The sequence below is a fragment of the Sciurus vulgaris genome (assembly GCF_902686455.1).
Source record: "Sciurus vulgaris genome assembly, chromosome: 1".
In the NCBI taxonomy this organism is placed as follows: Eukaryota; Metazoa; Chordata; class Mammalia; order Rodentia; family Sciuridae; genus Sciurus; species Sciurus vulgaris.
Window position 1 is genome coordinate 204,276,545 of NC_136461.1, and position 23,793 is coordinate 204,300,337.

A 23,793-nucleotide genomic window follows, 5' to 3' on the forward strand; every position below is an offset into this window, starting at 1 on the left:
TCCAGCTTGGGCAACTGTCATTAGCTAGCAGAGCCAACTTCACTGAGCAATTTACTGTATGCTGGGCAGCACCTGAAGTGATTCCCATGTTGTCATATTATCTACCCTGTAACCTTATAAAGTAAACGTAGCTACAATTCCATTTTATAGGCAAGGAAAATGAGATTCAGAGAGGTTAATTCACTTGTTCAAGATCACACAGCTGGAGAATAACAGAGCCAGATTTAACTCAAGAAGTTTGGCCCGAAGCCCACATTAGTAGCCACTAGTATATCACTGCTTTTGTGGTTGGCATTATCATCATCACTATCCCTTTCTGAACTTGAACTAAATGCTTTTCTAGTCTGAAGGATGAGCTATCCAAAGACCCCTTGACCAGGCACAGAGACTAGAGCCAGGAGTTCTATTCCTAAAGCCGGAGAAGCTCAGGTACCAGGGGCAGGTCGGGTCCTCTCCAGGTATGCTGCCTGTGTAGGTGGTGGTGATGGGGCGGTGCTGGGATCCAAAGATCAGGGGAAGAGTTCAAATGAGGACACCTGCCATTGTCCAAGCAGAGAGGCCTCAGACAGAAGCACAGGGCTTTATTCTTTGATGCAACCTCCAGATCAGAGCTAATCAACTGCAGGTGAGCGCTCACATTACACAGCTCGGGACTGATGCAGCACTTTCTGGCTGGGCTGGATCACAGGTCCTGTGTTCTCTCTGTCCTGTGGTTTCCAGCCAGCAGGGTCACCCTGCAGATGTGAGGCAGCCTCATGCTCTCTCCAGACCAATCGGATGCCTGCTCAGGCCAGGGAGAGCGTTGTTCTTGGTGGCTTCTCTTCCTGGCACAGAGACGTGACCAGTGGCTGTGTGGTCTGATCTTTCTCAAATAACCCCATGAATTCAAGATTTTAAACTGCAAGGGAACGCGGAAATGCTAGAAACCAAGAAAACCGTCCAGTCCGCTTTCAGTGGCTGGATTCCCTGAGAGCAATGATTTCATTTCTTGCCCATGAAATAAAAAGACAGGGACAAGGATGATGACGATAATTACAGCAGCTGACGTGTCCTGAGCCCCCATGCTGTCCCTGGCTCTTGCTAAGCTGTCTCACACACGTGCCTACTTGACACGTGTCATTCTGTCGTCCAAACCCCTTGGGTCTTTTCGATCACATGAGGTCTAGGTGGTTAGGGCTGTGTTTGCTGACATCCTGGGTCCAGGATGCCTAGAGTCCTGTTAGGGTCTCAACCGTGCTCTCCCAGGATGTGGGAGACCCTGGGAGTTTCCCTGCAGGTCTGAGAAAGACCCCGAGGCACAGAGTGAGCCAACCCTGCTTTGAGTCATCAGCCATGGAAGAGGGGATCCCAAAAGCCTCAGCTGTGGGTGCCACCTGGGACTGACTGTCCTCTCTGAAGAGCCTCATCTTCACCTTAGAATTGGACCCAAGGCACATGCTCCCTTGCATTTCCACCAAGAAAAGTGTGCAAGATTATGGGAATCCAGCCTTTCCCTCACACACTACCTTAGGACAAAATAAGGGTTTCACATCTCTGCGGAGGGAGACAGGACTTGGGGTGGAAGGGGGCACGTGGGCAGGGTTACTGCATGTAGTGCGTGGGTGAAGATCACAGTTCCCAGACAACTTAGCAAACAAAGGAACCCGACCAACCTGTTTTTTTTTTTTTTTTTTTCTTTCTTTCCTCTTAGAAACTTATTCTCGTAAATGACCCCAGTGTGTACCCATTCTGGAAATCTGGTTTAACCCAGATTCCCCCGCTCTCAGTCTCTGCATGCAGATGGATTAAGCAATCTGCATTCCCTCCTAGGAGCACCTGGGAACCTGCGGCCTTTCTTACCTGGTATTCCACTCGCTCCTTCAGCACATTAAACTCCCGGACCTGGGCCATACTTGACCGAAAATCTTCGGTCATCTCCCTGCCCAAACGCACACCCTCATTTTCAGGTCATAGTACTTTTGTTTGTTTTCATTATGTTTTCCAAAAAGGAGAATCTGATCACATTACCCACTTGCGGAAATTCTTTAGTGGTTCTTCGGATAATGAAAAAATTCTTCAGGTGAATGGCGGTGATGGTCCTCAAATGCAAATGTGCTTAACGGCACTGAATTGTGTCCTCAAAATGGTCAAAATGAGAAATTTCATGTCTTGCACATTGACAGGGACTCCCAGGCCTGGCAGAACCTGTATTGTGGACACAGCGAACCGAGTTTCCCAGCAGGCATCTCGCATTCCCCTTTGCGCCTCTTTGCCCCCCCTCGCTCCACTTCCTGCCTGATTCTATTCTGTTACCTACTTTCTCACTTCCCGAAATCTACTCCAACCTCAGGATCCAGCTCAACAAGGAGCCCTGTCATCTCCTGCACTAGCTGCTGAACACTGGGCTCGCTTCTTTCTTACGGTAGAACTAAGCGATTCAAGGTTGAACTGTAATATTAAGTACTAGATGAGAACAGCAAGGATGCACAACTGCCTACCAGACGTCAGCCAAAGAGCCCCAGTAAAGGAGCACTGTGTGTCCACCAGGGTCCAGGCAGAAGAACACAGTGCCTCGAGCTCTCTGCCTGTCTCCTGGACTTCTTCCCCTTCCTGCCCCTCAGAACCGACTCCTGCTGACTTACTTTCTCATTCTCTTCTTCTTTTTTACGGTTTTACCCTGTTCCTCTGCGGCCCTGAGCAATGAACTGTGTGGACGGGCATGCATTTGCCCTGGTGTTAGGGAATCCCATTACAAGCTTTCTGTGACCTGTCTTTGTCTCCTCAGTGACATTAATGGGACCCAGCCACACTGTCTGTATTGGTGTGAATCTCACTTCTTCACTGCCGTCTATTGTCCCATTGGTTACGTAGGGCACGTTTGAAAAGTGTGCTCCTGCTGGTGGTGAGGGTTTTGATCAACTCCAACTTTTCTATTAGAAACCATGCTGACATGGCCATCTCTTTACAGGTCTCGGGGCAAACACCAAGTTCTCCAGGGTGTGTACTCAAAAGTAGAAACGCTGGCACAGACTTGCACATCCCTGATTTCTGTCTGCTCGGGTCCCAGCACACTCCCGCCCCACACTGGCTCAGGGGTGATTACTCCACTTCTGTGAATCATTTGAACCTCAGACTTTAATTCCTAATCTGCTGGAGGTAAAATCACAGCTCCTTGTGGTCTTACTTATTTGATTGAGATGGGTTCTCACGGTGTTGCCCAGGCTGGTCCTGCTTCTGAGCTCAAGAATCCTGCTGCCCCGCCCCCAGCGTGGGGAGGGCAAGCGTGCACCTGACGCCTGGCGTACGGTTTTACTTCACCTGTCCCTGTGAATAGAAAGGGGTACTGATTTGCATTGGCATATTGATTGGTATTCTTCTCTTCTATAGAGTAAAATCGATTTTTCCTATTCTTCACTTGAATTTTGGTTTTGTTCTTACTGATTTGCAGTTCTTCATATGCTCTGGACAGTACTTGTCAATTTTATATGCTACAGATATTTCCCCTTAGCTTTGGCTTATCTGTACACCCTCTGAAGTTTCTTTTGATAAATGGAAGCTCTTAAACTTTCATGTAGACAATCTTGTCTATTTTTGCCTTTATCGCATGTGTTTTTGTGCCTTTAATAAATCCATTCCTAGCTTGAGGCCATAAAGTTTGCCTCTGTGTCATCTTCTAAAATTTCTGCAGTTTTACCTTTAACCTTGAGGTCTCCTGGCCTCTGGGAATTGATTTTTGTGTCTAATGTGATAAAGGGGTCCCAGGTAAGACCCATTCTGATGCGGGGGACCACCAGCGTCACTTGCTGACTGCCTGCCCATCCCCACTGTTCTGTGCAGGGTCTCCTTGATGGGGACTGCTTCCCCAGGCTTCTGTCAGTCTGGCATTTGTCTCTGTGCCTGCACGGCACTGTCTTCACCCTGCAGCTCTCCTGGAAGGATCTGGCAAGTTCCATCTCCACCCCTTCCTCCGCGATGCCTTGGCTTACTTCTCTTTCTTTGCTTTGTCACTGTGTTTTATAATCAGCTAGTCAAATTCCACCAAAAATGTCGTGATTTGGGTCATACAGTTCTTAACCTTTGCCCTCAATGCATTGAAGATGATGAACATGAATTTATGGACACTCATTGGTTCACAGGAATCGTTTCTTACCCTTGAAACTTTACACAGTACCCCATAGGAAGCAAGTCTCTTCAACGCTAGATCAGTGATCAGCTGAGGGTCAGGCTTACACAAACCCCCTATTTATAGTGCAATTAAATCGAGAGAGGGTCTTTCCCTCCAAAAAAGAGAAGGGACAGCACACCTGGGGTTGGCTAAGTGGCTACCATGTACCAGGAGTGGTGTCCAGGAGGAAAAGGATGGAGGCCATTTGGAGCCCCGGAAAACGTCAAGCGCCCTGAGGACTCTGACAGCAGGAGGCGATTCACACCATCACCATCCTCAGCCTGAGGAGTGAGCGCTGCCCAGAGCCACCTCCCTGAGTGGGAGCCAAGACAGTGCCAGGCGCGAGTATCGCTGAGGAGGCACAGGGCAGGTGGGTGCTTCTGCCTTACATGCACAGGAAGGAGAAGGAGAGCCACAGCTTTCAGAAAGGGGTGCTTGCTTTGCCTCAGGAGAAACCGAGTGTGTGCGTGTGACACGTGCACACACACACCCAAACACACACACACAAGCACAAACACACACACACAAACACATTAAGAAGACCTGGGGAGAACTTCCTTGTTCTTTTTCCTTGTTTAAATTCACTCAAGTGGTTTGAGACACAAACACACCCTTGCAAGCCCAGACCTTTGGGTGTGGCACCAAGGAAAGGAAGCGAAGCCCCAGAACACACCATCCAGGCTTGGTGCTGCCATCCTACAGCTTTATGCAAATCCAGGCTCCCCAGCCCCCTGCCTGTCCGACTGCAGGTGGAGGCCCAACCTCTGGGAGAGGCCAAATTCTCCTTCCCAGCAGAGAACGGAAATAACTTATCTCCCGGCGAGGTGTGTGCTTGGGATGTTGAGCTGTTGGCAACTCCTGCCAGCAAGAGCACATCCTGGACATTCTAGATCACACAGCCCTTCCCTCCACAACCATTGCTGAGCGTGCACTGTGTGCTGGGCCCTGGGGCGGGACTGGAGGCACAGCAACTAAAATCCAAAACCCCTCCCTCAGGGAGCTGGTCCAGTGGCAGGGGGAGTTTGCTGGAGTGGAAGCATGCTGGGAATATCAAGTGTGGAGGGGAAGGCCTCTTTGACGAAGCAACACTATGCTTCCACACCAATGTGAGGGGTTTCTCTATGTTGGCCTGCAGAAATCCTTCCAGTAAGTGCAAAGGCCCTGCAGTAGGAGACCATGATGAGTTGGCAGGTGGCCTTTAGGTGTGGGTTGGACTAGCACCTTGGTGGGAATTCCTCTATGCAAAGGTGTGCAGAGCCTTAGCTCAAGCTTTCCCAGTCTGCAAGTGTGAAGAACATGTGATGGCAGACCCTCCATCAGGGGTCCCTCCTGCACCTTCTGTGCTGTAGAATGTGTGCGGGGGGGAGGTCTTTGGTTTGATGCAACGTTATGTGGGCTCTTATCATGGTGAATAGAACATTCTAGAATCTCTAGGAAAGTGATGCAGAGGAGGCAAAGGCATTCCTGGAACATAAGCCAATTCCTATGAAAATGAACCACTCTGCTTTCCAGGATGGAAAATGTCCCAGGTTGCCATCTGGCCACAAGGGGCTAGTTGGCACCCTCCAGGATGCTGCCATGTCAGGGTTCAACTGTGGTGGTCTTTCTGGCAGACGGAAACTTCTGCAATTTGCTGTGGCTAGGTGGGCTTTGGGCCTTTGCCGTTGGGCCAGTGCAAGGCCTCCATTCCTGCTGCCGTGGCTTCTTCATTAGTCATTTGTGCTGATACTGGGATGACCAGACTGGGACTGGTTGGTGTCAAGAGAACATCAGTTTGTGTGGAATAAAAGGGATGTCACAGTTGGGACGCCTCCATGTGTCTACGGGACTCTTGTGCATAGCCCTAGAGCTCCGGGTCTCTTCGGTCTCTTCCCCTTCGCCAAGCTCAGGTTCTTCCTGCCCAGAGGGGCCAGGAAAATGGAACCTGTGACTCAAACAGTGGAAATGGTGGTTCAAACGGTGAAGCCTGGAGAGGCCCATTTTCCTTCTTCCACAGGAATGTCACAGCCTGTGGGCTTCGGGTTGCTGAAGGGTGAGCGCAGACTCTCAGGGATTCTTGGAGGAGATCGCGTCCGTCAGAGAGGGGTGGGTGTGTGACAGAGGCAGGCACTCAGCAAAAGGCTGTCTCAAAAGCCATCCTGGGCTTTTAAGTAAATGCTCAATTATAATCACCCTAATGGGCTTAATAAGGGTGCAACTGGAGCCATGATGTTCTGTGTCAGCTGTCATGTGGCTCAGAGAAAGACGTCCTTTCTTCTGCCTTTAAAACCACTAATAAGGAAAGGACCCCTGCTCCGTTGAATTCTGTCAATTCTCACTCAGCGGGTTGGGACCCCTTGTCCGCCCAGACATGGCTGCCTCCCCTGGATTGGAAGCAGCACAGGACGTTCCAGTGGGAGTGAGTGAGTTTCCAGGTAGATGCTGCTGAGCTGATCTGGAGTGGAACCCTGTTTCTGGCCCACGGTAACTAGGAGACCTGGGTGGGGCAGTTCCCCTCTCTGTGCCTCGGTTTTCTCATCTGTAAAATCGGATGGAAGCAATGCTCACCTGTCAGTGTTAGAGGAATAGGTAGTCCCAGTGATAAAAGCCCCTATTTGCCATACAGTGGATTTGTTCTCAATATAGTCAGATTCCCTCCTTCAGTTTTTATTTTGCAGATGGGAAAAAGGATAAGCTAGTTGTTCTGTATCACTTAGTCACAGGATTGCTGACACAGTGAGCCCGCGAGATGTGGCCAAAGGAGCACCTTGGACTTGAGTCAGAAAGACCTGGACCAAACCCCAGCCCTGCAAGTCTCACCTGTGTGACTCTGGGCAAAGCGCCCCGTGGTCTCAGGGCACTCGGGCTGCCTGAGAAGCTCTTGCCGATATTCTTCACATAGGACGCTCAGCTCCTTCAGCTCGCTGCTCAAAAGGTGACGTCACTGATACCACCAGTTATCAGTGACGAGTTCTGCTTCCTCAAATGTTGAAGTCTGAACATTAGAGAAGCACGCCGAGGCAAGCATATGAAGCAGGTTTTATTTAAAACTAGGCCCAGGAGGTGAGATGCTGGTGGGATGGTCAGGGGGTGAGCAGGTGGGCCAGGGTGGAGTCCTGGGCAGGAAGGGAGCGGCAGCCCAGGGGCATTGATTAGTAGCTCTCTGTCTGCTCAGGAGTCGCTTCCTTAACAACCTTTTTGGGAGGGGCGGATTCAAAGGGCTCTGGAGACATAAGCATTCTAACCTCCCCGGGGGTCTCCAACCTCCTGGACTCAGATCGGCCTCCATTTCCTCCACTGGATCTGATTACCTATTTTACACTAACATTGTCTTTAATTCTGGTTTCATCATCAGAGGGCATTGCTTGCTGACCCCACCTGGCCCCTGTGCCATCCTCTGTCCCCCTCACCCTGTCTGTTGTCGCCATCTGACAAGTAGACTTATTGCTTGTCTTCTTAGATGCCATGCCAGATCTGTGGGAGCAGAGACATCTCTGCCTTACTCCCTGCACCTCCAGATCCTAGAATGGCATCTGGCACTGAGTATGTGGTGGCTATTTATTGAATAGCTGTGGAATGAAGCTGGCTTAATTTCTCTAAGCTTTGGACTAGAAACACCCACCTCTGGGTCATTGGTGGGTAGTATACATTAATGCAGGAGGATACCAGTGAATGGCCATAATGATAATGACCATGAACGGACCATATCTGGCACACCTTCCTGCCTGGCCCTGTTTCTGACAGCCTTGGTCAAAGAAGAGGATTTGGATCATTATTCCTCAGATCTGGCAGCAGATCAGCATCTCCTGAGGAGCTTAGGAAAAAAACAGCTGTTCAGGCCCTGCTGTGGTCATTCCGACCCAGATCTCTGCATGGAGCTCAGGAATCTGTGTATTTTAAGTTCAGAATGGCCAGGGCGTTTCCCTTGCAGGAGTTCAAAAGGAGTCAAGGCCAGAGGGAGCTGTTCAGGATGCCCATGTTCCACAGGAGGATCCTGATAAGGGATTCCTACTTGCTGAGCAAGACACAAGTACATGTAAAAATCAGTTACTGGTGAGGGAAACAGAGCAGAGAACTGACCAGAGAGAGCTTGCTGGCTGGGAGGGCCAACTCGGTCAGGTAGAACATGCACCCTAGCCACCCGCAGCGCCTGTCAGGCGTGATTCTGAGTGAAGGCAGTGAATTCAACGAGTTAATTACATTTCTGCTGTTAAACCTGACACCCTGGTAGCAGGTAGGCAGTGAATGCTTGCAAATCCTTTGCATTGCTGAGTGTTTAATCTTTTAATTATTACTCTTGGTGTTTTTACAGTGTCATGCTAATAAGCAAACACATGGCCTCTTTCTTAAACTTCATTTCATGCATAGAGTGTTTACACAACTGTGAATCCCCTGCAGTTCAAAATACTGGGCCAAAAGTTAAACCCAAAGGGTAAACAAGCTCAAATCATTCTGTGTTTACAATAAAGTAAGTGCATACGAAAACAAGGGGACTGATATTTTCTTAGTAATTATTGAGATCTGTGCTGCCCAATGCCATTGCCATTAGTCACGTGTGGCTATTTAAATTTAATTAAAATAGAATTAAAAATTGAGTCTTCAGTTGACTAGCCACATTTCAAGGGCTCCAAAGCCACATGGGGCTGAGGACAACCACCTTGACAACACAAATACAAAACATTTCCATCGTCACAGACGCTTATATTGAACAGTGCTGGTGGGACTTTACCAGAATCCTGTGGTATAAGCCCACCATGGCGGGTGTATGGAAGTTGGCAGCCCATGATCAGAAAAGTCACGGAAAGTGTGCCGTTGAGAAATGCGAGTCTCAGCACCAGCTTCTGCAGCTTTTGAAAACATCTTCGATCCTCAAAAGGGAGCTGTTGATTGTAGATCCAAGAAAATGGGTCCTGCATCGAGGACAATAAGAACAGCGGTGCGCAGATGTTTGGAAGTCCCCCTGTGGGGGTCTTTGCTTGTGCAGGGAACGGCAGGCCAGCCCTTCACTTCCTCAGCCTCCCAGGTGACGGTGGCCTCATGGAGAGCAGCGTGGGCAGCAGGCAGGTCCAGATGGGCACCTGTCTGCTCTTCCTGAAGAGAGGAAATCATGTTGGTTGGTTACCTCTCCTTCCTTAGGGACAGGATATGCCGCCATCTTGAACCCTCGGCCTGTGCCTGGAGGAGGTGCGCTTCAGTGACGTCATCAGTAAAATGTGACTATCTGACGGGGTTCCCAAGCCTGAGCAGATAAAGGCTAGAGCAGGACTGGAAGCTCAGATTTGCCCATGGACCCCCTCTAGTCTCCAGAGGATGTGGACAGTCCCTCATGGAAGGGCCACTGCTGCTAGGAGCACCTGAGTGTCATGGGCAAGTCCCTAGGTAAGAATGGAAAGCCTCAGAGCCTTGCTACTTGAGCCTCCCCTCCTTCCCTGGAGAGACTTCCTCCACTCCAGTTCAGCGTGAAGCTCCTCCCGCAGCGGCTGGACCCCCGTGCAGTAGGCAGAGGTGGCGGCAGGGATCACTGGACAGGGAGCAATCAGTTGGCCTAGCCTGTGGCACCTGACCATGCTCTGGGCTGCTGTGCTGGTCACCCTAGAGTAACAGCCCCACTCACTGACCCTGGGCCCTGCATCACCCTGGACATTGTGACAGTACCCCAGGCAGGAAGGCCATGGGGCGGGGGGACTCAGATCCTTTGCGCAGTGGTGGAAGCGGCCCTTGGAGAGGACAAATGCTTTCCAGAAAGACATAAAGGCATAACTAGTGGGAGGCAAGGCTGAGACGAGAGCCCTGGGTGTCTGAATCCTGTTGGGCTTTGTTCTGCTCTATTCTTCCTATCACGACTCCTTCACGCTGGGTCTCAGAGCTCTGTGTCCTTGGTGGCCCTCCTGGCCCTACCCAGCTTGCCTGTCCCCACAGTACCCCTGCTCCTCGCTTACCCCTCTCTCCTTTGGTGGATTTCATCTTCACAGCATGGCTGAAAGAAATGTAATTTGACCAAAATAATTCTCTCTAAAGGCGCAGTGACTAATACTTACCAGTTCAAGAGGTTTTGAAAGACAGGGTTGGATTACTCTAATCATATCCCATTATGGTGAATTTCAGGCTCTTAATAACACCAGATCCTAAGGCAAGGGGCAGAGAGAGAGACCCCGCGTGGTTTCTAATTGGCCGATGATGTCGGGCCAGCTCCTTGAGCTGAGTCTCAGCCTCCTCACGTAAGAAGCAAGGTCATTCAACCTTTCGCCTTCTGGAGACCCTTCCAACTCGAGGTTTCTGAGCCCCTCAAAATAAAGGGAAAGTCCTTCAAATGCTGAAGGGGAGGTTCTGTTGCTCTGTCTCCATACCCTTACCTTTGGGAGAGGATGAGGCTGGTGTGGCATGCATGACCAGCCTCCTGGGACACCCTGTGGCACCTCTGTGTGTGGGTAGCTCTGGGCAAACAGCTAGATATGCCACCTTCCTTGCAAGTTCCTAGGAATGCCTGCCTTTCCTCCTTCCACTGGCGAATCTCCCACTTCCATCTAACCCAGTCTGAAGGGTTTTTATTGCAGGACCCTGAGTGCTCCTCTCCAATTCCTCCCACCTGGAAACAGCCTGCTTGATGCCCGACCCAGCCAGGGAACAGAACTCAGTATGTCTAGGTTTCTTCAGTTCCTGACAGCCACAGCCGGAAGCTGAGACAAGGAAGTCAGGCTGCAGTAGAGGTGAGCAAACGATCTGTAGTGGTGATGCGCTTCACATCAATCCTGCCGTCGCCATGCACACGTCACCATCAGCCGGGGTTATGAGCAGACAGTACCCTCTAAACACCCACCCAGCACCTCCCGGGAGCTGCACATTTGCAAATTGCTTTATAGTTTACAGAGCATAGTGTAAGACTTGTGTTGAGTGAGTCAAGGTTCTGTTGGTGGTGAAAATCAGAAACCATATCAACTTAGTTAAAAAAATATGTGCGTGTGTGAGAGAGAGAGAGAGAGAGAAGGATGGGGGAGAGAGAAAGTAAGGGACTTCTTACTGAAAGGCCACACTAGGGCACTTCAGGGAAACAAAGGAAAAGAACACCTAAGACTCAGGGTAGGAGTGCAGGATCCCATGAGATCGCAGCGGTCGGATTCCCGCTGGAAAAAATCAATCCATTCTAGGTGTTTCTACAGAGGGCATTTAGTACAGGGAAGTGGTTCTGCATGTGACGGGACAACTGAGACTCCAAATGGTGGGAGGAAATGTCGCGCAGATTAGCAAGAGCAGTGTGTGCACCCTACCTGGGCTACATGGGAGGTGGGAGGGTGCTGCTGGAATCAGAAGACGAGTCCCGTACTAGGAGCCGGAAGTGGAGCTGGGCAACGGGGTGGAGGCTGCCTCTTCCCTGGCACTGAAGCTCCCAGGGAGAGACAAGGCCACTGCTGAAGGCGCCAGAGGAAAGGGGTGGGTGAGGGATACCTGGATCCTCCCTTCTTTTGCACCTGTCTTCCCAGGACTTCCCATTGCCTGGGCCCGTGGGAAGGTGGCTGGCAAGGGGCAAGGGATGTGCAACTCCCTGCACTGCCCAGGGAGAAGGGAGGCTCTGAGAGGGAATGGCCAGCTGGGAAACCTCGCTGGCCCTGACTCTGGAGCACTATTCCCAGAGCAACTCAGCTCAGCCGTACGAAGCCCCTGGCTGGTTGTCTTCAAGTTCCTCAGCAAGGCACTGTGGTGGCCACAGCTTGGTCCACATGATCCCTCTGGCTAAGGCACAGAATCAATAAGGAAACAGGAAACCCTACCCACCTCCAGTGTAGGGTCATTGCAGGGGTGCCATCTCACTTGATGGCTTGGGAGGGGCCTTTAGTTTCAGCTTTGCAGACAAAGACACTGACCCTCAACAGCACGCAATGATTTCTACATATCACGTGACGGCCAAGAGCTACTTGGAATCACATGGATTTGGGCTCTAATAATGGCTTTTTCTCTCAGTGGCTGAGTGACCTTGGGCAGACAAGTTGACCTTGTTCTCATCTATATAAAGGACATAGCCATATTCTCCTCACAGCATTGTGGGAAGATGCAGTGGGATCACACACATGGCAAAACTGGTATTCACCCCTTGCCTACCTCCAGCAGAGCTGTGCCTTCCATTTACATGACCCAGTTCAGAGAAGCTTTTAGCCAGGTCAGTAGTGCTTCCCCATCTCATTAAATAAGCCTGTTCTGATGCAAAAGGTCAGAGTGATCAGCATTGCACAGAAAGGCAGGATTAAGATCTAATCCACGCATCTCAGCATGCAGCTGGGCAGGGGCAGCTACAATCAGGTTCTTCTGGAAGGAAAATATCTCACTCTTTTTAGGTCAAAAGCTCAGACACACTTACATTAACATATAGAGCATATCTTTGATATCAAGTTCCTGGGGGAGTGGTGCTTAGGGAAAGCCTCTGACAGGCTACCTGGGGCAGTGGGGAGGCACCCACAGCTCACCGCCGGAGAGTGTGCTGCTGCTGGATGCCCAGACATCCCCGAGGGCGGTGTGCGTCCTCTGACCTAAGGGAAGCTGGAGGTAGAGAGAGAGGCACGCTTAGAACCAGGTAGAAGAGACTCGAAACGGCTCCGCCTGTCTGGTCCTCAGCCCTTGAACTCTAAACGCAGGGTGGTGATCTCTGCTCGAGAGGTCTGCAGGGAGCTGAACCCAGCTGGCACGCTGGTACCACTGGCACGTCTCTGCTGCTCCCCTCATGTCCTTGGGTCGCCCTAATTTCCCCCGAGGCTGACTCGTAGCCTTTCTCTCATTTCCCCAGCACACTCTGGTCTTGGCCCACCTCTCCCCTCTGACCCTTCCTCTCGCCCCACTTCCTCAGCTCTGACCTTCTGCTGGATCAGCCCCACCAGGCTACAGCAGGCCCACTGTCACCCAGTCTGGGCCTGGCTCCGTGCCTTTTGGCGTGGACCAGTAGCCTTGTCTGTCAGAGTCCTTTCCACTGCTATCAGCCATGTAACCAAGACCACCAACGATCGTCCCACCAACAATGTCCTGTGTCACTCGAATGGCCATCCTGCCTGGAGAGCTCCCAGGCGAGGCATGGAGCAAGCCCCAGCCTGCCTCAGAGGCTGGCACTGCAGCCCGTGCCAGACTCCGCACTCCCGAGCACCCGCAGTGCTGGGCCTCCGTCCTTGACCTTCCTTCAGGATCACCAGTAGGGGCTAGAGATGCTCAGCAGACCCTGAGTTTCGCCCTTCCACAGCGGCTGCTTCTGCCTTGCCTCAGTTTACCTATGGGCTTTTCCCATCTGACTTGGCTCTGAGCCCTTTGGACTGGTGCTTCATCCCTTCATTAGCCACTCAGCAAATCCTTTCTGATCACCTCCCGTATATGTTTCCTAGGGCTGTCATAACAAAGTCCCTCAAACGAGTGGCTTGAAACAGTAGAAACGCACTATCCACAGCTCCGGAGGTTGGAAGTCGGGGGTGGGGGCATGGATAGGGCCACGCTCTCTCTTCCGAGGACGCCTGGTGTTTGCAGCTTCTCCAAGCATCACACAACACAGCTGCTGTCGCATCCTTGGGCTCCTCATCTGTGGGTTCCTCTGTGGATTGAAATATTTTAAAAAATCGTGCCCATACTGAACGTGCACATTCTTTTTTTCTTGTCATTTCCCCCTAAGCTGTACATAGTTCCATAGCATTTACATTATATCAGGAATTAGAAGTAATAGAGAGATGGTTTAAATTTATAAGAGAATATGTTCAGGTCGTCTGTGAATATCATGACTTCTTGTGTAATGGACTTGCATGCCATGGCTGTGGGCATTCACGGTAGCTCCTGCCATTGATCACCCACGGGTACGAAGGGAGGGCAGCACACGCTCCTGTCTTCAGAAGGCTGTCCTCCCTGCATTCTCCGACTCTGTACATGACACTCTCCTCCTTGTGTGTCTATGTACAAATTTCCCACATTTTATTAAGATGCCAGTCATTGGGTGAAGCCACTCTTACCTCATCTTAACTTGATTACATCTGAAAAGTCCCTATTTCCAAATAAGGTCACTGTCACAGAGAGGGGTTGGGATAAGAGCATATCCCACAGCACCCACTGGCCTGTGCTAGGCAGTGGTCCTTGGCCCTTCGTGTGGGTGGCATGAGCACACACTTTCCGGGTGCCCACAGTCCAGGAGGGACCCCGGAATCAACAGTGTGCTTCTGCCTGATGGCCGTGCTCACACTAGCTCCTGAATTCCTTTCTCTTCCCTCTAGAGCTGAATTTCCTCACTATTTTGATATATATGTTTTTAATCACCACACTGTCGATGTCTAATCTCCAGGAAACAGTGAGTTGGGCTCCCTGGCGTATCTGAGCCAACATCTGCCAGGATGAGGCAGAGCTGCTAGCTCAGGACTTAATAAGGAGAAATAGGAGAGGGAATTAAATTAGAGGGAACAAGAATAATCACCCATCTCCAGTTCTCTTCAAAAAATATTATTCAGTCATTTTCAGGGGACTCTTCACTCTCCACTCCACACAGCTCAGCACTGAACTCAATTTTCTCTCTGGAAGCCAGCAGATTTGAGAGAGTCCCATAACTGAGCTGTGGAAGGCAGGAAAACTCTCTCTGTGAAGGCCCAGTAGGGAGCATTTCCGCCTGGCAGGCCACAGGGTCTCCATCGCCACCCCTCTGCTCTGCTGGAGAGCAGACACCCACAGGCGGCCGACGTGACCGTGTGCCAACACAACTCTACCTACAGAAACAGGCAGCGGCACCCGGGCTGTGCCAGGTTTTCCACTGGGACAACATACCTGGGCAATCATGTTATTGGCTCGTGGCTTCATGAACCTCCGAGTATTGTTGACTGGCTTCACTGCTGTGGCTGTGGCCAGGCAGAACATTATGGCAGAGTGGTGGGATGGAGCAGAACTGCCCACCTCATGGCTGTGGGGAAGCAGGAAGCAGAGAAAGACAGGGGTTGGGGGCAGGATGACCCCCTTCCCCCAAACAGGCCCCACCTCCCAGAGTGTCCACCACCTCTTAGTAGCACCACCAGCTGGGACCAAGCCTAACACATGAGACGTTCCAGACCCAAAATACAACGTGGGCCATAGTTTTCCAACCTCAGCTGCGGGGCGAGGGGATTGGCTTCTGGGAGCAGTCTCCTCACATGTGGGGTGAAATGGGGTGCTGCTCACAGAGCTGCAGTGAGGAGGGAAGGGAAGCCATTGGGCTGGGTGGGCCTGGCACATGGAGGGCCCTGAGTAGGTGACTAGGTTCAGCTCTTGGGGCTCCAGAGGGCATGGCCAGGGCTCATGGGAAGGGCATGGCCCCTTGAATGGGCCTGACTGCAGAGGTGGTGCAGGAGGGGCCCAGCTCACTGCGATGGCGGCGAAAGCTGTGACAGAGATGCCGTGCTGTGGTTTGGATCTTAAAGATCCCCAGAGGCCTGGGGGATAAAGGCATGTACCCCAAAGGGCACTCTTGGGAACCTGTGGAACCTTTGAAAGGTGCGGCCTACTGAGAGGTCTTCAGGCCATTGCAGACCAGCTCTCTAAGGGAATGTCGTGACCCCAGCCTCTTCTCCCTCTCTTTCTCTTCCTGGCTGTAGGTAAGTGTTTGCTGCATCACAGACTCTCTGCCATGATGTCCTACCTTTCCACAGACCCAAAGGCAACAGGCCAACCCATCATGGCCGGGAACCTCTGCAACCCTGAGCCTAAATTAAAGTTTGCTTTAAGTTGATTGTCTCGGTATCCATTACTGTGAGGAGAAGCTAACACAAGGTGCTTAAGACCAGGCAGCCGGGGCAGCTGGGCCGAGTCCACCTGGGTGTACCTCTATCACCAAGCAGCGCAGTGCCCACAAGCCAGCAAAAACCAGGCCAGAGTTGGCCCCCAGGCCTCAAGGGATACAGCAAAATCTCAGATGGCCCTTCTCTCCGGGAAGGTTTGAGATTTACTGTGACTCCTCCATCATGTTACCTCTGATCTTTCTGAATTCTCTCTGCAAGGTGTATTTGTCAGAGGGCGAGGAAGGGTATGGCTCTTTTCCTCCTCCTCCTCTTCTTCACCTTCTTCTCCTGCTCCTTCTTTTTCTTCTTCTCCTTCTCCTCCTTCTTCTCTCTCCATCTGAAACAATTATGCTTCTTTGATTAAAACTATCAAAATTCTTCACCCCCCTTCTCTCTTAAAACAGAGGTTTTACAAACTAACTGTTCAGATTCCCTAGGAAGGATAAGAACCAAGCTTGGCATGAATGATTTTAACCATGGCTCCCTTGGAATTCTACGTCACTAAGAGCAGGCCTGACTCTGGGCGACAGACTGTCTCATATCTAAGAAGATGACTTTCAACCAGCCTGTGGTTCTTCACTGTAGGTGGCATGGTCTTTGGCTAAAATCCAAGGGCCTGCCCTGGAGCCACACCTGGGTCCCCATATGGCCTCTCTTCCCTCGCTAATACCTCTAACAACATGGGGTCTACGGAGCCCCATGGCCTGTGTAGCTCCTTGCACTACAACCTGGACCTGCCTGTGTCCCACAGTCCTCTCTCAAAGCTGGGAGTCTGTCGTGCCACCTCATGGATGAGTCACAGCAGTATACTATGTGCACCATGTGCTCCAAGAAGCCTGGAATACCCACCAGGAGCTGCACTTCCTTATCTAGGGAGGGAGGTACCAGCTGAGACAGGTACCTGCTTTGTAGGTGCTGCCAGGCATGCCCTAGCCTCTAGGTCCTAGGTGCACCATGATTGTGGTAGGACGTGGGGCTACAATGGGGGTACCTGCCCCCTGCCTCAGTTCTCCAGGCTGTCCAGTGCGTCTCCTTCATGCCCTGGAACACATGGGTCACATCAGCATCTCCAGCAGGCCAGTCACCTCTTGCTCATCTGCCCTTCGGTGTAACATAGTGAAAATACACCAGAGTAAAGTTCCGAGGTGTGTCCTGTGAATCCCAACCTCTCTGACAGTCCTATGGAAGAGGGAAAGCTGGCCTACCCCAGGTTCTAAGTGCCCACTGTTGTGCATTCCACACGGCTGAACACCAACTATGATCCTCTTTCCTTACTGGAATACAGTAGAACACACTTACCAAGTCAACGGATGCATGCTGTGACCTGAGATGTTGAGTCTGCTCTAGTTAAGACGCAGCAGAGAGCACGTGGGCCACTCAGGGCCACCTCTTAGTTGAGCTTGCAGTTGTGTGGGGCTGCCCTCTAGGGCCCACCTGGTTTCCGCAGGGATGCTAGGGAGCTTTCTGGGGGTGAGATGGGGTGAGTCTCTCTGCCTGACCTCCAGAGGGAGGCCTTCCTCCCTCTGTTCCTCAGGCGGGGATTGTTCTTGCTTGTTTTGTTCTTTTGGCCACTTCCACTTGGTCCTCCCCACCATGCTAGCTCTTGCCCCTGAGGACAAGAGTGCAAAGTGGGGCTTGGGGGATTCACATTCTCTGGCCCCTTACAGTGTACATTTCCAGTTTTTCTGTACTTGACTTAGTGCAGTTATGTGATTTGGCGTGTGTTCCATCTGTAGCCACAAGAGTTTAGGAAGGATATGTATGAACTCAACTGAAGTCTCTGGGACCCAGGGCTCATAGAAAGGCACCAATGTCACCAGGGTACCAGGTGCTCCCGAGAGAATCAAAACAGTCTACAAAGGGTCCACATCTCTCCGGTGGCTGCCTTTGCAGGCTCCCCTGCCCGTGGCAACGAGGCACGCTTCTCTATGCATAAGATACAGGTTGTTATGGTGATAGAAGAAAAACCTTGGCGGGTCTATGGAAATAACCAGTGCAAACTGTTCTGCCAATTACTCGTTTAGAGTGCCCCTGGAAATTCACACCACCAACAAAAGGCTCACGAGGAGCACTGAAGTAGCAGAGCTGCAGAGCACTTTCTCTGTCTCCCCCGGGTCATCTTGCTGAGACCTGGGGTTCTGGGCTGGAATTCTAGGTGAATGACAAAGCCCCTTGCTCGTTAAAGGTCCTTGAAAATGACCAGTGAGCTGGCACCTGCTCTGCCCTTGTTCTCGCAGCTACACCGCTGTGTGGTTAGCTGGTGGGACTCGCAGTCTCATTTCACCAAGAGGCGACAGGGCAGTGGGAGGCAGTGAGCTGCCTGAGGCCATGCAGTCAGTGAGAGACAGTGCTGGGCCACTCCCCGTGTCCCCGGGGCTAGGCTAGGTCAGTCCTTATCTGGCCATCAGGGCATCTTGCAGACACATATGTGCCTTGGCACACTTCCTGTCCCTGCAATGGGGTAGCAGCGAGGCCATGTGCTCTGAGCCTCCCTCAGCAGAATCTCCGGGCTCCTTGGTGGCAGATGAGGAGGAGCGAGCCAGCAGTGCCAGCTCCCTGTGTCTTCAGAGGCGCTGATCCTCCGTCATGCCAGTGCGCACAGTGATGTCAGTGCGTGCAGTGGAGAGGTGCTCTGTGGCGCACTGGTTCTGAGCCTACGGGAGAGCAAGCGAGGAAAGCAGTGGAGCAGCGACCTGGAAAAGGAGAGGTAGGGACAGTGCGGTAGGGCTGACGCACTGACAGACAACTGGTGGTCAGCTTGGCAAAGAGGGAGGAAAGCAAGGTGGACAAGATGGAAGATCCAGAAAACAGCTCAGGTCCAGGGACTGGAGTGGCTAGGCCACCGTGTCCCCACTTGGTGGACTTAGAAACCAGCCCCCACTCCCATGCAGTCAAGCCCTGCATTGTAGCCTCAGCTGGACACACAGCTGCATGGCATGGCTGGCCCTGCTTCCTGCACATGCCCACAGGGTTCCAGCCACAGGGGGCCCCATGCTGGCCCCATCACAGCCCTCCATGTTGTCCTCCTGAGGGGCTAGCCTCTGACCCTGCACCTGCGTCTGTAGATTCCAACACCTGTCCAGCCCCAGGCCCAGGTAGGGACCTGCACTCTCCTGCTCCTCCCTGCTCTTCTCTGTCATCAGCACCAAGCCTGGTGGCTCACCCTATAGCCTGCATGGCTACCAGGCCCCTGCCCTGTGGCTCCTGAAATCAGCCAACACACCTGGGCTCCCCGGCCACCCCACCTCCACTCTCACCTGCCTTCCCGCTCACCACACTCCTCATCATCCATGTACTCATTCAGTGAACCCACACGTGTTGAGGACCTACAATGTGCTGGGCACTTTTCTAGACTTCGTCGATTTGGCTGTTAAATGGAAAAAAAGAAAAAAAAAAAAGACCTGTCCTCCTGAAGTTTATATGGCCCAGGGAGGGGCACAGTTGATAGACCAGGGGAGGTGCAGATGAGAAACCAAGAGCAAATAAGCACAGTGTGCAGAAATGACAAAAATAGGGTGAAGAGGGACACACACACAGTCAGCCACATGCACAGAATTGCAAAGTCACGAGCTGTCACGTAGAGTCACACAGTCACATACAGTCACACACACATATGGTCACACACTGTCACAACATGGTCACACACACAATCACATGGTCACACGCTGTCACACAGTCACATGCAGCCCCATGAACACAATCACAGTCACAGCCACGCACCGTCACATACAAACGTGCACACTGAGGTGTAGAGAACTTGGGAGAGCCACTATTTTAAACCAGCGGGGTCACGGGACACCTCTCCAGTCCAGAGGAAGCAGGTATGTGAGGCGTTCGCTTGGTAACGGCAGAGCCTTTCAGACCAGGATGCTGGCAGGCCTGTCCCCTCCCCTGCAATCTGGCTCCTTCCAGCATGCTCTCCGTAAATGGCCCCTCCAGGCTTCTGGGAGCTCAGGTCAAACCCTGCCCCTTCTCCTCTGCTCACGCTGGGAGAGCAGTTGCATCACCTTCCCACCAGCCCAGAGCCTGCGCCATCCCCTGCTTGGCTCCTGGAGGAGGGTGCGGGGCAGGCCCATGGAGGCAGAGCAGGGACACCGAGCCTGAGCAGCGGTGGGGTGGTGCGACCAGCGGACTGAGTGAGGGACCCACAGAAAGACAGAGCGAGAGGTCAGAGGGCGAGGGGGCAGGCTGAGGGAGTGGGGAGAATCCGAGTGCTGGGCTCAGGGCATGCTCCGTCTCACTTGCACTTTCCTGGGGTTCCTCTGGCTTCTGCTTGAGGACAGAGCCTGGGGGAGGGAGCGGGGACATTGGCTGGTGTGCCCTCCCCACTGGTAGACGGGGAGGGGAGCGCGGGGACCCGCAGAGGAGTGGTGAGGGGCCTCAGGTTCTGCACATGTCAGGAAGGTCATGCTGAGAAGATCAGCTGGGCTTGGTGTGCATGGAAGGAAAGGGCCATGATTGGGGCTCAAGGTCTTAGAAGGTGGAGGGTCTGTTCACAGAGATGCAGTCTATGTGGGAGGAAGCCAGTTTTGCAGGGGAAAGAGGAAGAGTTTGGTCTGACGCCATCCAAACCATAAAGCATTTGCTGGAACTGTGCATTTTTAACATGTATGCTTTCCTTGCATTTCATCTTCACCACCCTGTAAGTAGTAACACACACACACACACACACACACACACACACATACCACGTGCACACAGGTTTTCAAATGTGTCGGAATCTGGATGCTTTTCAGGAGGGGCAGGTGTATTTCCAAGGAGGCACCTGCCACAGATTTTACCTCGTCGACTTCCTTATTGCGAAATTACAGAAGTTCCTTTCTCTCCTACTTAACCCCGCAGAGCTGTGTTCCTGGCCACTCTGCTGTCCTCAAGAGCTGGCCTGCATCCTGCACCTGAGGAAGTGGCTCGGCCCTCACCGGCAGGGGAAAGCCAGGCAGGCTGGTCCTTTCCTTTGAGGGGTACAACCTGGACGGTGCACACAGAACCTCTGCCACGCCCTGTGGCCAAACATGGATCGCACCCTTTCCTGGCTGCAGTGGAGGCTGGGAAGCCTTGTCCTTGCAGCTGGGCGGCCAGGTTCCCAGGCACAGTGGGAGGGGTCTGCCACTAGACGGAAATGGGAAAGGGTGTGGGGCACACTCAGCGGTCTGTGCCACTCCCATTCTTCCCCATTCCATTTAGCCTGGAACTTGACCTCAGCCGGATGGCACATTTCCCAAGCCTCCATTCTGTTACTGTCTTACAGGTAACACTTTCCTTCTGGTGTTTTCTCAACCAAGTGTCAATGAAAGAGTGATTTCCACTGTGCTCCACCTGGAGTCACTCCTGAGCGTCTTCCTTACCCACCGTCTCTCACCCCCACTCAACTTCAGCACGGCTTGCACAGAGCGTCTGAGCCTCTGCCGACCTCTCTGATCCTCCCTCAGCCTAATCTCCAATTGGCAAACTACAGCTCAGGTCGGTGGTGCACCCACGTGCCTCTGCCCTAGCCCCTGTGTGTGGACTTTGTGTGTTCTCATTAACCAGGAAAAGAGAGGTGCACCAAGAAGACCAGAACCTTCCGTCACTTACCTCAGGGAGAGAGAAGCACGGGTATAAAGTGGCAGAGCCAGAGAGAGAGAGAGAGAGACCACCAGACGCCTCAGCCACCCTGCTGCTCCTCGCAACACCACCCTGGCGAATGCCCCTGGGTCCAACCCCAACTCCAACCCCACTCCATGCAAACCCAGGCTCCCCTGGCATTCTCCTGCTCCAGGCCAGGATGCGGGGCCTTAGGAGGCACTAGAGTCCCTCAGTGAGGCCTCCTTGCAGATGCCTGTTAGGTTGAAAACCATTCTTATCACACTGCTCCTGATTAGCCATCGGTAATGCTGTCCCTCCTACCGAGATCTAAGATGCACTGGAAGGAGCAGAGAAATGCTTACATCCAGTCCTCTTCCCCTGAGGAGTTACAGGAGGGAACAGGAGGCACATGGTGTTCAACGGACTGGAATAATGACACCACAAATCCAGAGCATCAGGGAGCTTAGGTAGGGGGAGACCCGAGGCCCAGCCAGTGTCCTGGCTCTGAAGCTGGGGTGCTGTCCATCTCACTGGCCTGCAAACCCTCACCTCACTCATCCTCCAGATGTAGCCTCAGGTTGGCTTCCTCCTTGTTGGGATGAACTTGCTGCAAAAAAAAAAAAAAAAAAAAAGATAGAAAAATAAAAGTGTGCATTTTTTGCTGAGAGGAAATGCAAAGTGTGGTGCCACAGTGCAGTGCCACCTCTGCGATGGCGGACCTTACATTCTAGTGAGGCACAGTTACCTTCTGGTGTCTCCCTCACCAGAGCCTCAGGCCAGGATCTTGCAGGTGAGAGAGTCAATCATGGACAGAACATTCTGCACATGCTCAGAGGAAGCACTGACTCACCCCAGCCTGCAGGGGACCAGATGTTGCGCCTTCAATTCAGGAAATTTAAGTCCAGACAAGGTAATCCATTTGCAAAGATCACCTTAGGCCAAGTGCCCCAGGTACCCTCGTGATGACTTTATGGATATGAGAGCTCAAACAAAACCACCTCCAACTCTCAAGGAGTCAGAAGTTGAGTTTAGGAAAACCCTTCTCAGGCTGTTTTCCAGTGCCCTCCTGTCTCCCTGGACTTCTGGTTTAACCTGCTCTAGGCAAAGGCAAGTCCCCTGCCCTGCCTCCTCTTTCAGTCTCACACATTCACTTGTCCAGAATTATTTTCTTTAAGAGCAGAGGTTCAGACATGATCCCCCCATCGCCATTTCCTTTATTTATCTAATTTAGCATTTGAGCTATTGAAAATTGTTTTAAATGTTTAAAGGTATTGTCTGCATTTTTATTAAAGAACTGCTTCTCCATTAGTAACAAAAATACAGATTTTACTTATACTTTTGCAAAAAAAAAAAAAAAAAAAAAAAAAAAAAAAACCAGCCAGAAAACTCCTCTTCCCTGGAATTTCCATGCTTGACCAAGAGCTCTCTGTTCCCATCTCAACATTCTGCAGATGGGGACACCAAGTGGACCTGGTAGCGTCCTCCTGTCTTCCAGGGCTTCCTAGTGAGAGGACTAGCAGGCAGGCAATTGTCTGCGGGCCCTGCAGCTCTCAGCGGGCCCGCAGTGTGGCTCAAACTCTCGGTTCATGTCCGCATACAAATGGCGGACTGGACGCCTGGCTGGAACCTGGAGAGAGGGCTGGAGCACGATGCAGGCATGTGAGTGGATGCGGAAAGATTCAGGCTTTGGCCAGCTGCTTCCCATGGTCCTGGTGGAGGCAGCGGAAGGGCGCCTCCTCCCCCACTAAGCCACACTGCTGCCCAGGAAGGGAAACTCACATGCGCCACTCCTCCTCACGTGCCCCTGGGATGTCATCAGCGAAATCAGTGGACAGAGGAGGGGGACTCGGGGGAACTTTGCACCCCGACTTAGAACATTTTTCTTAGGGAATGATTCCTTATGCTACATGGGAAGATGTAAAAATGCGTATGAGTAGGCAATCTTCCTGCTTGATTTGAGCATTAAGTTTTATTAGTGCAGTGGGTGTGTTTTGTCATATCCGTTACCATCTGTTAACAGTGATGATCAGAGGCTGTTCCAGCTTCAGTGAGGAAGGGGATTCTCCAAAGCCCCAGTCTTATGGATCCTGAGTGGCAGGTGCTGAACCTCTGCAAGCTCTGCAGAACTGTCTGCCCCTCGAGGGCAGCAGTTACTTCTTCACTCTGTTATGTGCCTAGTATATTGTTGGTGCTCAATAACTGTCTTGATGTCCATTTTATGCTTTCAAATATGACTGCAACGTTCTCCCTTCAATCCTGTGCTGCCCTTAGAGAACTACTTTCTGTAAATATCATCCCTCCTCACTCACCAAATCACCTTTCCATGTGCATCTACTATGCCCATTACCACATAAA

General features: G+C 51.9%; 1 long non-coding RNA gene across 2 annotated transcripts; it reads left to right on the top strand.

Annotated features, from left to right (window-relative positions):
• The first annotated feature begins 7,213 nt into the window (after nt 1-7,213).
• Nucleotides 7,214-23,503, top strand: LOC306669657. Of its 2 annotated transcripts, XR_013766193.1 has the most exons (4): nt 7,214-9,146; nt 9,260-10,830; nt 21,122-22,348; nt 22,890-23,503. It is a non-coding gene; the product is annotated as an uncharacterized lncRNA (long non-coding RNA). The 2 variants fall into 2 exon arrangements; XR_013766192.1 differs by having other exon boundaries at nt 7,214-10,830.
• The last annotated feature ends 290 nt before the right edge of the window (nt 23,504-23,793 follow it).